We start from the raw sequence: 13,272 nt of genomic DNA, 5'->3' as shown, positions 1-13,272 counted from the left end.
GCTCCCCAGCAGATGGTGCCAAAGTAACATTTCTGAAGAGATCTAATCTCAACATTTTTTGGTCTCGAATTCTTGCATTTAAAAAACTTACAAATTTACGTTTACTTAGATATGAAATAAAAATCCAAAATGTACACACGGAGTCCCTCCATCCTGGCACAACATTTACCGTTTTGGTATTTTTCCAGTCTCCCTCAGAATTAGAACTTGAAAGCTGGAAGGTGCCTCTGATAGCACCTTACAGACAAGAAAATGGGGAACCACACAGCTTCTTTGGCCCCAGGTCCCTCAGGCCAGAGTTGAAGCCTGTCTCCTAGATTGCTCTTCTCACCTTTGGGTTCTTAGGGCCAGAGGAAGAGAGATACAATGGGAGGGCTGAACTGCACACCAGAACTTGAAATACACTTTATATGCTTTGGTTATCTGTTGCTGCATGAATTTATGTGACTTTGTTATCTTTCCATCTAGCCTCCAAATTCCTGTTTCTGTAAACAGTCCTAATTCTGATTCTCTGTTGCTTAATTTGATAAGTGGAGATTTCTTTGGGGCAGAGTAGAGTCCAGAGAGTTAGGGGCAGTGTCTATTTTTAGCACTATGAGCATACTGAAAGTAAGACATTCTATTCCATATATTTTCCCTTAATAAAAAAGCTTTGGGTATTAACATATCTGCTTCCAAAGACTTATTTTAGACATGTTAAGATGAGAATGAGCCTGGCTGGAGTGGTTCAGTTCATTGAGCATCGTCCTGTGCACTGAAAGGTTTCCAGTTCAATTCCCAGTCAGGTTGTGGTCATACGAAAGGCAACCAATCGATGTTCCTCTCTTGCTCCCTCTCTGTTAGCAGACTCCACATACCCCTCTGAGGCTGAAAACAGAAAACTGAGATTTCTGCTAAAAGGGGGAAAAACTTTAGATTGAATCCAACCATGTAAACTTGTTTAAAAAGTAATTTGGGGGTAACATCAGAGAAAATGGGGGACTAAGGACCTCTGAAAGCTATTTCCTTCATAAAAATAATAAGAACAGTTGAAGATGTGATTGCTGAAAACTCCCCAAATTTGTTTTAGAAACCCTCAGTCTATATATCCATGAAGGTTAGCAAACGCCACATTGAATAAACTAGAGACCTATAAATCATAAACTGTCAAAAGTCAAAGACAGGCCTGCCCAGCGTGGCTCACTGGTTGAGCGCTGACCTATGGACCAGGAGGCCACGGTTTGATTTGATTCCTGGTCAGTCCATATGCCCAGGTTACAGGCTCGATCCCTAGTGTGGGGTGTGCAGGAGACAGCCAATCAGTGATTCTCTCTCATCGATGTTTCTCTCTCTCTCTCTCTCTCTCTCTCTCTCTCTCCTCCCTCCCTCCCTCTCTCCCTCCCTCCCTCCCTCCTTCCCTCCCTCTCCCTTCCGCTCTGAAATCAATTTAATATATATATATTTAAAAAGTCAAAGACAAAGAATTTTTAAAGAACAAGGGAGAAGTGACTTATATAAAAGGGATACGCAATAAGGTAAGCTGATGTCCTACTAGAAACTTTGGTGGAAAAAGATAATGGGATGACATATCCAAAGTTCTGAAAGGAGGGGGGTGGGCTGTCAACCAAGAATTCTATATCTAGGTAAACTATCAGTCAAAAAATGAATAAAAAAATAAAGACACTCCCAAACAAAAACAAGCCAGAAAATTTTGTTGCTAGCGATCCTGCCCTATAAGAAATATTAAAGGGAGTCTCCCAGGGTGAAACAAAAGAGCACTAAACAGTAACTCGAATCTACGTGAAGAAATAAATATGTAGGTAAATATAAACGACAGTGTAAATGTTTATTTTTTTGTAACTACTTTTTTCTTCCTTCAGACTTAAATCTTTATTGAATAAATAATTATAAATCTAGGTTGATGGGTACAAAATGTACAAAGATGTAATTATTTTGTAATAACACATAAAAGTAGGGGGAGAAAGGAGCTGTATAGAAGCCAACTTTTGCATATTATTAAAATTAAGTTGGTATTAATCAGAACTAAATTGAATTAAAATGTTAATGGTGCCTGGCCGATGTCTCAGTGTTTGAGAGTCAACCTATGTACCAAGAGATCCCCAGTTTGATTCCCAGTCAGGGCACATGTGAGGGTTGCAGGATCAATTGTCAGTGGTGGGGCATGCAGGAGGTGGCCAATCAATGTTTCTCACTCATGGATGTTTCTGTCTCTATCCCTCTCCCTTCCTCTCTCTCTCAAATCAATAAAAACATATTTTTTAAAAAAGTTAATGTAAACCCCCAAGGCAATCACTAAGAAAATATCTAAAAAATATGTAGTACAAAAATGGCAAGGAAATTAAAATCCAACCAGGATTAATCCCAGGAATAAATGGATGGTTTAACATCTGAAAATCAATATAATACATTATATCAATAGGACAAACTAACATACATGTCATAATCATCTTAATAGATGGAGAAAAAGTATTAGCCAAAACTGAACACCTGTATCATGTTACACTCAACAAACTAGGAACTTTCTCAACATGATAAAGGGCATCTACAAAAACCCACAACCAATATCAAATTCAATAACCAAAAAAACTAGGTGCTTTCCCTCTTAAGATAGGTACAAGACAAAGATGGCCATTCTCACCACTCTGTTCAACATAGTACTGGAACTTCTGGTCAGGGCAACCAGACAAGAAAAAGAAATAAGTTAATGAAATTGGAAAGGAAGAAGCAAAAGTATGTTCACACATTACGTGATCTTGTGTTTAGGAAATTCTAAGGAATCTACTGAAAAAACTATTAGAACTAGTAATGAGTTCAGAAAGGTTGCAGGATGCAAGAACAATATACAAAAATCAATCATACTTCTAAAAACTTATAATGAACAACTTGAATGTGAAAAATTTTCATTTACAGTAGCATCAAAGAGAATAAAATACTTTGGAAAAATCTGACCAAAGAAGTACAAAACTTTCATACTGAAGATTACAAAACACTGTTGAAAGAAATTAAATAAGATATAGGGGGGGGGGGGGGGGCAGGGGGATCCCATGTCCATGGACCAGAAGACTTTAGATGGCAGTGTTTCCAAAATTGAACTATAAATTCAATGCAATCCCATTCAGAATTCCAGAAAACTTATTTGTCTAAATTGATGATAAAATTTATATGGAATTTCAGAGGACCCAAAATAGCCAAAATAACCTTGAAAAAGAATAGGAGGACTCACGTTTCTTGATTTCAAAACAGTATAAAGCATCTGTAATTAAGTCAGTGTGATACTGGCACAAGGACAGATGTAGATCAGTGGAATAAAATTGACAGTCCAGAAATAAATCTCTAAATCTATGGCCAATTCATTTTTCAACAAGGGTACCAAGAGCATTCAATGGGGAAACAATTGTTTCCTCAACAAATGTTGCTTGGGAAACTGGATAGCCATCTACAAAAGAATGAAGTGGGACTCTTCACAACATATGTAAAAATTAACTTAAAATGGATCAAAGCTATAAAATTCTCAGAAGAAAGCATGGATAAATCTGCAGGAACTTGGATTTGGCAAAGTAATTTTAGATATGACATAAAAACCACAAGCAATGAAAAAAATAGACTTCATCAAAACTAAAAACTTTTGTGCTTCAAAGGATACTATCAAGAAAGTGAAAGTTGCCAGGTCCAAGATGGAAGCATAGGTAAACACTACTCGCATCGCCCCACAACCACATCAAAATTACAACGAAACCACAGAACTATCATTCAGAACCACCTGAAATCTGGCTGAATGGAAGTTCTACAACTAGGAAAATAAAGAAGCCACTCTGAGACTGGGGTGTCTCCTGCACAGCAGCTCTTCCACTGCAGTCACAGCACAGCCAATTGGCTTGGGGGCGTCAATCCCTCCAGTGACACCAATAGCAATCAAGGTTCACCTGCAACAGGTCGGTGCGCACAGCCCACACAGGGGTACAACTAGAGTGCCCAGCTCAGGTGACTGGGGAGGCTAAGCCACTGAGCCCTATAGGACACTTACTACACAAGGCCACTCTACCAATTCCAGGAGACATAGCAGATCTACCTAATACACAGAAACAAACACAGGAAAGCAACCAAATGCAGAGACAAAGAAACATCACAAATGAACAAACAGAAGAAATTGCCAGAAAAAGAACTAAATGAAATGGAAGCAAGCAAACTACCAGATTCAGAATTCAAAACAATGGTTATAAGGTTGCTCAAGGAACTTAATGAGAACTTTGAGGAACTTAGTGAGAACTTCAAGGAACTTACTGAGAACATCAACAACATAAAAAAAGGACCTATCAGAAATGAAGGATACACCAACTGAAATGAATAATTTACAGGGATTCAACAGTAGAGTAGAAGACACTGAGAATCAAATCAATGATTTGGAATATGAAGAAGCAAAAAACACCCTATCAGAAACAGAAAGAAGAAAGAATCCAAAATTATGAAGATATCATAAGGAGCCTCTCGGACAACTTTAAGTGTACCAACATTCACGTCATGGGGGTGCTAGAAGGAGAAGAGAGGGAGTAAAAAATTGAAAACCTATTTAAAAATAATGACGGAAAATTTTCCTTACCTGGTGAAAGAAATAGACATACAAATCCAGGAAGTGCAGAGAGTCCCAAACAAGATGAACCCAAAGAGGCCCAAACAAAGACACATCATAATTAAAATGCCTGCCCTAGCTGGTTTGGCTCAGTGGATAGAGTGTTGGCCTGCAGACTGAAGGGTCCCAGGTTCGATTCCCGTCAAGGGCACATGTCCAAGTTGTGAGCTTGATCCCCAGTGGGGGGGCGGGGGAGGTAGCCGATCAATGATTCTCTCTCATTCATGTTTCTATCTCTCTCTCCTCCCTTCCTCTCTGAAATCAATAAAAAAATTTAAAAAAAAAGATTCCATCCAGGAGACTCTTTATCTGAGAATGACCTGTTGAGCCTCTTTTACCTTATCTGTAAACTAGGGGTAACTACAGTATCTATTTTATGGGCTTGAGGTAAGGATCAAACAACAGGAGACATGTACATTTTTAAAGGAATAGCCAAAGAACATATATGCATACTCATAGACACAGACAACAGTGTGGTGATGGCCAGAGGGAAGCGGGACCGAGGCTGGGTGGAGGTGGGCAAAGGGGGAGAAAATGGGGACATCTGTAGTAGTGTCAACAGTAAAATAGAAAAGAAAATGTTAACTTTTGCTTTTATCCATTAGATTCAAGCTCCTTAAGAACCTTCTAGATTTTTTTTATGATGAACTTCCAAAGAAGCTTTTCGTATGTGTTGGCAGAACGCATAGAAGATATGAAACAGAAAAGTAAAGGTGGTGGGAGGTGCCATTATTCACAATTGCAATTACATCAGAAAGGTTCTTGGCAGCCTGCTATTTGAAGGAAGGCACAGAAATAAAAATCGATAAAGAGTTTTATTACTCCCCAGCACAATAATGGACACATACTTTTCACATAGAGATTATAGTGTTGTTAGGTAATAGCTTGAAAAACATTTAAAGTGTCTTTAAATAAAAACCTCAGAAGTTAACTCCATTAAAAGTTTTTTAAAAACTTGACCATAAAACATATTTTATTAGGAACATAGTTACTTTGTCATCCTTCCTTAGGTTAAATCAATGGCCATATGTGTGCGTGGGTGTATGACTAAATAAATAACCCTTTAAATTTACCTTGTTATTCAAAGTAATAGTGAAAGAAAAATCATGTACCATTAGTCACATAAGACATCTCTCCCACTACAGCACAGAAAGCCCAGTGTGATATGTGATGTTTATAAATCTATCCTGTAACACCATTATTTTAAAGGAATGCAAACTCTGTATCAAGTTTTAGTTATTGGCAAAATTGAGTAGTTGGTGGCAGGGCCATATCATCCCCAATTGAAAAAAACCTGATATCAAGAGATTCCATGAAATTCAACTCTAAAGTCTATTTTTCTTCTACCCCATAACATATTGGCACTTTAATGATCTCTCAATATAATCATGAGGTTGTTTGCCTTTTGACCTCTTTTTTAACTTCCCTGGAGTATAAATAACTGAATGGTAGAAGCTATCATCTGAGTTCTAGATAAGACTGGAGCAAAAACACTGAGGATTGGCATGTCATATTAAAACCAATAGTAAACATTACCTAATGCTCAATTTTCTGGCTACCTTGGTGATTCTGAGTGACACACGTAGCTGTATCCCAATGTCCCCTCCTGTAAAGCTCACAGCAGGATGTGTGGTACAGTGAGCAAAGCTATGAGCCAAGGGAGCTGAGGGGCAGCTCGAGGAAAGGATGGGCCACCTGGCACTTGATAGAGTCTGATGGGCTAGAAAGCAGCACTTTGCTACAAGATAGGAATCAGGAGAGAAAGGAGGGACAGTTGAAGCCTCGTGGCCCTTGGACTCTGAGCAGCACCTAATACCTTGAACAACATCCCTTACTCTTGCCATGCTCCATTTCCTCTCCTGTGGCATTACACAGTGTTGACTGTTCTCCTACCTTCTCAGCTACCCCTCTACATTATTTCTTTTTTCCTTTTAGCTCCCATCCTCTTCTCTCTTCTCTCTGCCTTCTCTTTCTTGTGAGTGCACCACTGATTGCAGTGCTTTTATAGGATGTTTTTAAAGTTGGCACAGTGTATCAAAGCTGTTATTTTCTCAATATATTAACCCTCCCATTTTGACTGAGCTATTTCATAGGACCAACACATTTTCATGTCATTTTAATAAAGGAGTGGACACAACACTGGTTAATTTGAATACATTTAAATTAAGAACCATTCTACATAAAAGAGAATGATAAGATAAACCACAAAGTAGAAGAACTATCTACAAAGTATTTAAATTCCTACAAGTCAATAAGATAAAAAGAGACAATTCATTACAAAAAACAGAAAAAGACCTGCACAGGTCCTTCAAAGAGAGGAAATTCCAGGCGGGCCGCAAGTTTGACATGCTTGTAATGGGTGAATTAACACAAGAGAAGTTACTACATCTCAATTACCATAAGATAAACTCAAATTAAAATGATTTTGAAAGAGCAATACTCATCCACCAGACTAGTGAAAATTAAAACATTTAATATAGCCAGTATTGGTATTATGCGGTGCAAGAACTCATGTTCCTTACAGATGGGAGTGTTAGGTGGTTAGCCACTTTGGAAAGCAGTTTGACTTATCTAAGTAATTTGAACACTTTCATTCCTGATGCCCCATCTATTCTACTTCTAAATACACTTTGAAGTATAAAGAAAAACGGTTGCAAATGTGCATAAGAAGTCATGTCCTAGAGTGTTTATGGCAGTGTTATGCATAATAGCCCTAAGGTGGAAACAAACCAATGTCAATAATAGAAGTAAAAATATATTTTATGGATCTAAATGTATTCCTTCAATGGCATTCATGCGGCAATGTAAGTGAATAAGCAAGTCTACATGCAATACCATTTGTTATTACAAACAAAATGTTGAGCATGTCTCAATAGAACTCGTAGAGTATAATTCCGTTTTCATAAAGTTCAAAAACAAAAGCTAAACTATATTGCCTAGAGATATGTACAGAGATGGTGACTCTCTAAAGGAAGGAAATAATGACCATCACCAAAGTCAGGATAGTGGTTACCTCTAGTAGGAGGAAGGTCATTGTGATCAGGATGTGTACACAGAAGGTGGGGTGGAGGTGGAGGGAGGTTCTCTTATGTTGGGCAAGTTGTTTCTTGACCTGGTGGTGGTTACATGAGTAGATGTTTACACATATAAAAAATAAAAAGGAAAATGTGATAGCTGGCTTCCGAAAGTGATCTCCCAATGAAACATGTACTCTTGTAGTCCCCTGCTCTTGACTCTGGGCGACCTTTCACCCACAGAGCATGGTATATCTATCAACAATTGAATCTAAAAATCAAAATAAATGAACAAGAAATCTAATGAACAAAATAAACTGATGAATAAAGTAGAACCAGAGGCATGGAAACATGGAATAGACTGATGATTCTCAGAGGGAAAGGGGCGGGATATGGGGCGGGAAGAGATTAATAAAGAACTTATATGCATACATGCATTACCCATGGACACAGACAATAGGATGGTGAAGCGTAGGGTGGGGCAGGATCTGGTGGAGAGGGATAATGCGGGGGGGGGGGGCATGAGGGTGTCACATCTGTAATACTCTCAACAATAAAGATTTGTTAAAAAAAGAAAATAAGAAAAAGAAAGTGAAAAGTCAACCCACAGATATCCTTTTTCACCATTTTTATTCAACGTAGAACTGGAAGTCCTAACCACAGGAGTCAGACAAGAAGAAACAAAAGGCATCCAAATTGGAGAGGAAGAAGTAAAATTGTTATTATTTGAGACATGTTGGCATGATACTGTATATAGAGAACCCTAAAGATTACACCAAAAAATTACAAGAACTGATACTTGAATTTAGGAAAGTAGCAGGATACAAAAGAAATATCCAGAAATAAGTTGCATTTTTATACACCAATAATGAATTATCAGAAAGGGAAACTAAGAGAACAATCCCATTCACATTTGCTTCAAAAAAATAAAATACCTAGGAATAAATTTAAGCAAGGATGTAAAAGACGTGTACTCAGAAAATTATAAGACATTGAAGAGCCCTGACTGGGTAGCTCTGTTGGTTAGAGCATCATCCCAATATGCCAAGGCTGTGGATTCAATCTCCAGGCAGGGCACATACAAGAAGCAACTAATGAATGCATAAGTAAGTGAGACAACGAATCGATGTTTTTCTTTCTTTCTTTCTTTCTTTCTTTCTTTCTTTCTTTCTTTCATCTATTTCTCTTCTCTCTAAAAATTAAAAAAAACCACAATTTTTAAAAAGACACTGAAGAAAGAAATTGAAGAAGATACAAATCAGTGGAAGCATATACAATGTTCATGGATAGGAAGAAATGCATCATTAAAATGTCCATACTACCCAAAGCAACTTACAGATTCAACGCAATTCGTATCAAGATACCAATGGTGTATTTCACAGAACTAGAACGAATATTCCAAAAATTTATACGGAACCACAAAAGATCTTGAATAGTCATAGCAATCTTGAGAAAGAAAAACAAAGTTGGAGGAATCACACTATCGGATATCAAAGTATACTTTAAGGCTATAGATAGTAATCAAAACAGCATGGTACTGGCATAAAAAGAGACATATAGATCAATGGAACAGAATAGAGAGACCAGAAATAAATCCACGGTCAATTAATATTTGACAAAGGAGGCAAAAACATAAAATGGGGTAAAGAGAGTCTATTCAATAAATCGTGTTGGGAAAATTGGACAGATATGTGCACAAAAATAAAACTAGACCACCTTCTAACAGCATACACAAGAATAAACTCAGAATAAAGACTGTAATGTTAGATTTGAAACTATTAAAATCATAGAAGAAAACATAAACAGAAAAATCTAGAACATTTGTTGCAGCAATCTTTTTTCTTATATATGGCCTCAGGCAAGGGAAGCAAACGAAAAAAAAAATAAATGGGACTACATCAAACTAGAAAGTTTTTGCACAGCAAAGGAAACCATCAAAAAAAAAAATGAAAAGAACCCACTGAATGGGAGAACATAATTTCCAATTATATATCTGATAAGGGGTTAATATCCAAAATTTATAAAGACTGATAACATTTAACACCAAAAACACAAAAAATAATCCAATCAGAAAATGGGCAAAGAATCTCGATAGACACTTCTCTAAAGAGGACATACATATAGCCAATAGACATGAAAAGATGCTCAGTGTCACTAATCATCAGATAAATTCACATTAAAACCACAATGAGATATCACCTAACACCTGTCAGAATGGCTATCATCAATAAACCAACAAACAACAAGTGTTGGTGAGGATATGGAGAAAAGGGAACCCTCGTGCACTGTTGGTGGGAATGCAGACTGGTGCAACCACTGTGGAAAGTAGTATGAAGTTCCCTCAAAAAATTAAAAATGGAACTGCCTTTTGACCCAGTGATTCCACTTCTGGGACTATATCCAAAGAAATCTGAAGCACTGATTCAAAAGAGTATATGCATTCCTATGTTCATGGCAGTGTTATTTGCAATAGCCAAGATTTGGAAGCAGCCCAAGTGTTCATCAGTAGATGAGAATATAAAAAAGCTGTGGTATTCCATTTTCACAGTGGAATAGAATACTATTTAACTGTAAAAGGAAATCTTACTCTTTGTGTCATCGGGATGGACCTACAGAGCATATTTTTAAAGGTTTTAGAGAAGAGAGAGGAAGGAGAGGGAGAGGGAGAGGGAGAGAGAGAGAGAGAGAGAGAGAGAGAGAGAGAGAGAGAGAGAGAGAGAAGAGAGAGAAACATCAATGTGAGAGGGAAACATGATTGGCTGACTCCTGCAAGCCCCCTACCAGAGATCAAGCCCAAAATGCAGGCATGTGCCCTGACTGAGAATTGAACCAGCAACCTTTATGTGCATAGAACAACACCCAAACAATGGAGCCACACCAGTCAGGACATGAAGAGCATTACTCTAAGTGAAATAAGCCAGTTAGAGAAACATACCATATGATTTCACTCATATGTGGAATCTAGTGAATAAAAACTAACAAACAATATAGAAACAGAGTCATAGACAGAGGACAGACTGACAGCTGTCAGAGGGGAGGTGGTTGGGGGCTGGGTGAAAAAGATGAAGCCATTAAGCAAAGAACAAAAACAAAACCTCAGACACAGACAACAGTATGATGATTACCAGAGGGAAAGGGAGGTGGGGGAGGTAGAAAAGGGTAAAAGGGGGATAAATTGTGATGGAAGGAGACTTGACTTGGGGTAGTGAACATACAATACAATATACAGATGTTGTATTGTAGAATTGTACACCTGAAACATAATTTTATTAATCAATGTCACCCCAATAAATTCAATAAAAAAGGAAAAGTCAACCCACAGATGGGAGAAAATATTTTCAAATCATATATCTAGACTATATAAAGAATTCATTTGCTAAACCATCATTGGAGAAACTAAGTATAATAAACATCAAGTAGATTTTTTGTAAAAAATAATAATAGTAAAAATTTTAAAGTAATGAGCTCCTTTAACTCAATAATAAAAAGACAAAAGAAAAAAACAACAACAACAAAGGACCTAAGTAGACATTTTCCCAAGGAAGATGTACAATTAATCAATAAGCATATGAAAAGATGCAATTTCATACTGGTGTGCCCCAAGAATTTTTAAAACATGCAATGCCTGACTATTTGGTTGGGGCACCCACCCCTTTTTACTTAGATTGTAAAAAAAAGAATTACAGCAGCCAACACAATAGCTGTCTGGTGTGAATGCCCTGTCCTGAACCATAAATATGTAGATCATATAATAGAGTTGCATCTTATTGGTCATGTCACACAATAAGATTTTGTCTGATCAGTTAATTCCTGGTACCAGAAATCCTTATATATAAGTACTAGAGGCCCGGTGCATGGATTCATGCACCAGTGGGGTCCCTCGGCCTGGCCTGCACCCTCTCGCAATCCAGAACCCCTCAGGGGATGTCAGAAAGCTGGTTTCAGCCTGATCCCCGCAGGCCAGGCTGAGGGACCCGGTGCATGATTCCGTGCACAGGGCCTCTAGTATGCATATAAGATCTTTGGTTAATCTCTTCCCACCCTCCCCCCTTCCCTCTGAGATTCATCAGTCTGTTCTATGTTTCCATGTGTATGTGTTGAGTGTCTGCCCCCTGGTGGTCAGTGCACGTCATAGCTACCAGTTGAATGATTGAACAGTTGCTTAGGCTTTTATATACATAGACTAGAGGCCTGGTGCATTAAATTCATGCATGGGGGGGTCCCCTCAGTGCGGCCTGCGCCCTCTCCAATCTGGGACCCCTCGGGGGATGTCCCTCTCGCAATCTTGGACCACAGGCTCCTAACGGCTGGCCTGCCTGCCCGCCTGCCTGATCGCCCCTAACTGCCTCTGCCTGCTGGCCTGATCATCCCCTAACTGCCCTCCCCTGCCAGCCTGATCGCCCCCTAACTGCTCCCCTGCTGGCCTGATTGTCCCCTAACTGCTTCCCTGCTGCCCTGATCACCCCCTAAGACCCTAAGTGCTCTCTCCTGCCAGCATGATCGCCCCTAACTGCCCTCCCCTGCCAGCCTGATCGCTCCTAACCACCTCTGTCTCAGCCCCCGCCACCGTGGCTTTGTCCGGAAGGACGTCCAGAAGATGTCTGGTCTACTTAGGATATTACCCTTTTATTAGTATAGTAGACACCTGATTTTTAAAAAAGTCACTTTGGAGCAAAAAGGGTAGATAATTAGTATATCTATTGGCCATTTGTATGTCCTCTTTGGAGACGTGTCTGTCGAGGTCTTTTGCTCATTTTCTAATTGAATTGGTATTTTTTGTAAATCAATCAAAATTATAGCTATTTTTTTTGGTCAAAAATAATAGCCCACAGAATTTTAGTAATTAGTTTATGCATGCCATGAGATGAAAAAGGTTGAAAATGTCTGTTCTACATCATTAGTCATCAGTGAAATGCAAATCACAGCAACATTATAACTCCATGCCCACTAAAATGGCTATAACAATAATATTTATTTTTTATGAAAAAGGAAAGAAAACTAGTGTTGATAAGGAAGTAGATAAATTATAAGGACTCTAATAATTTACTGGCATGAAGTTAAAATGGCACAGCCACTTTGGAAAGCAGTTTGTCAGTTCATCAAATGATTAAAGAATTACCATCAGTAATTCCACTCCTAGGTATATACTTGAGAGAAATGAAAACATTTATTTACACACATGCAGCATTATTCATAATAGCCACAAATTAGAAACAACCCAATTGTCCATCAACTGACAAATCAATAAAATATGGCATATACATACAATGGAATATTATCTACACTAATAAAAGACAAAGATGCTAATTGACCGTACCTTTGCTACACCCACCAGCCAATCAGAGCGGCTATATGCAAATTAACCAAACCAAGATGACGGTTAATTTGCATATACTGGCAAGGGAGCAAAGTAGAGGCGGTGGAGACAGGAACAAAGCCAAGGCAGTGGAGGAGGGAGGCTGGAGTGGAGCCAGGGAGCTGCGGGCAGTGGGGGCGCGGGGGGCGGCAGCGGGCAACAGGTGGCAGAAGGTGGTAGCGGGCAGTGGCAGGGAGGCAGAATAGGCCCTTGACGTCAGGGAGGGGTGGGACCTGAGCACTTGGCACAGAGGGATAGGACAGGCTCCATGGGAA

This window comes from Myotis brandtii, unplaced genomic scaffold, assembly GCF_000412655.1.
Source record: "Myotis brandtii unplaced genomic scaffold, ASM41265v1 scaffold879, whole genome shotgun sequence".
NCBI classification, from domain to species: Eukaryota; Metazoa; Chordata; class Mammalia; order Chiroptera; family Vespertilionidae; genus Myotis; species Myotis brandtii.
This window is presented reverse-complemented; position numbering follows the sequence as displayed.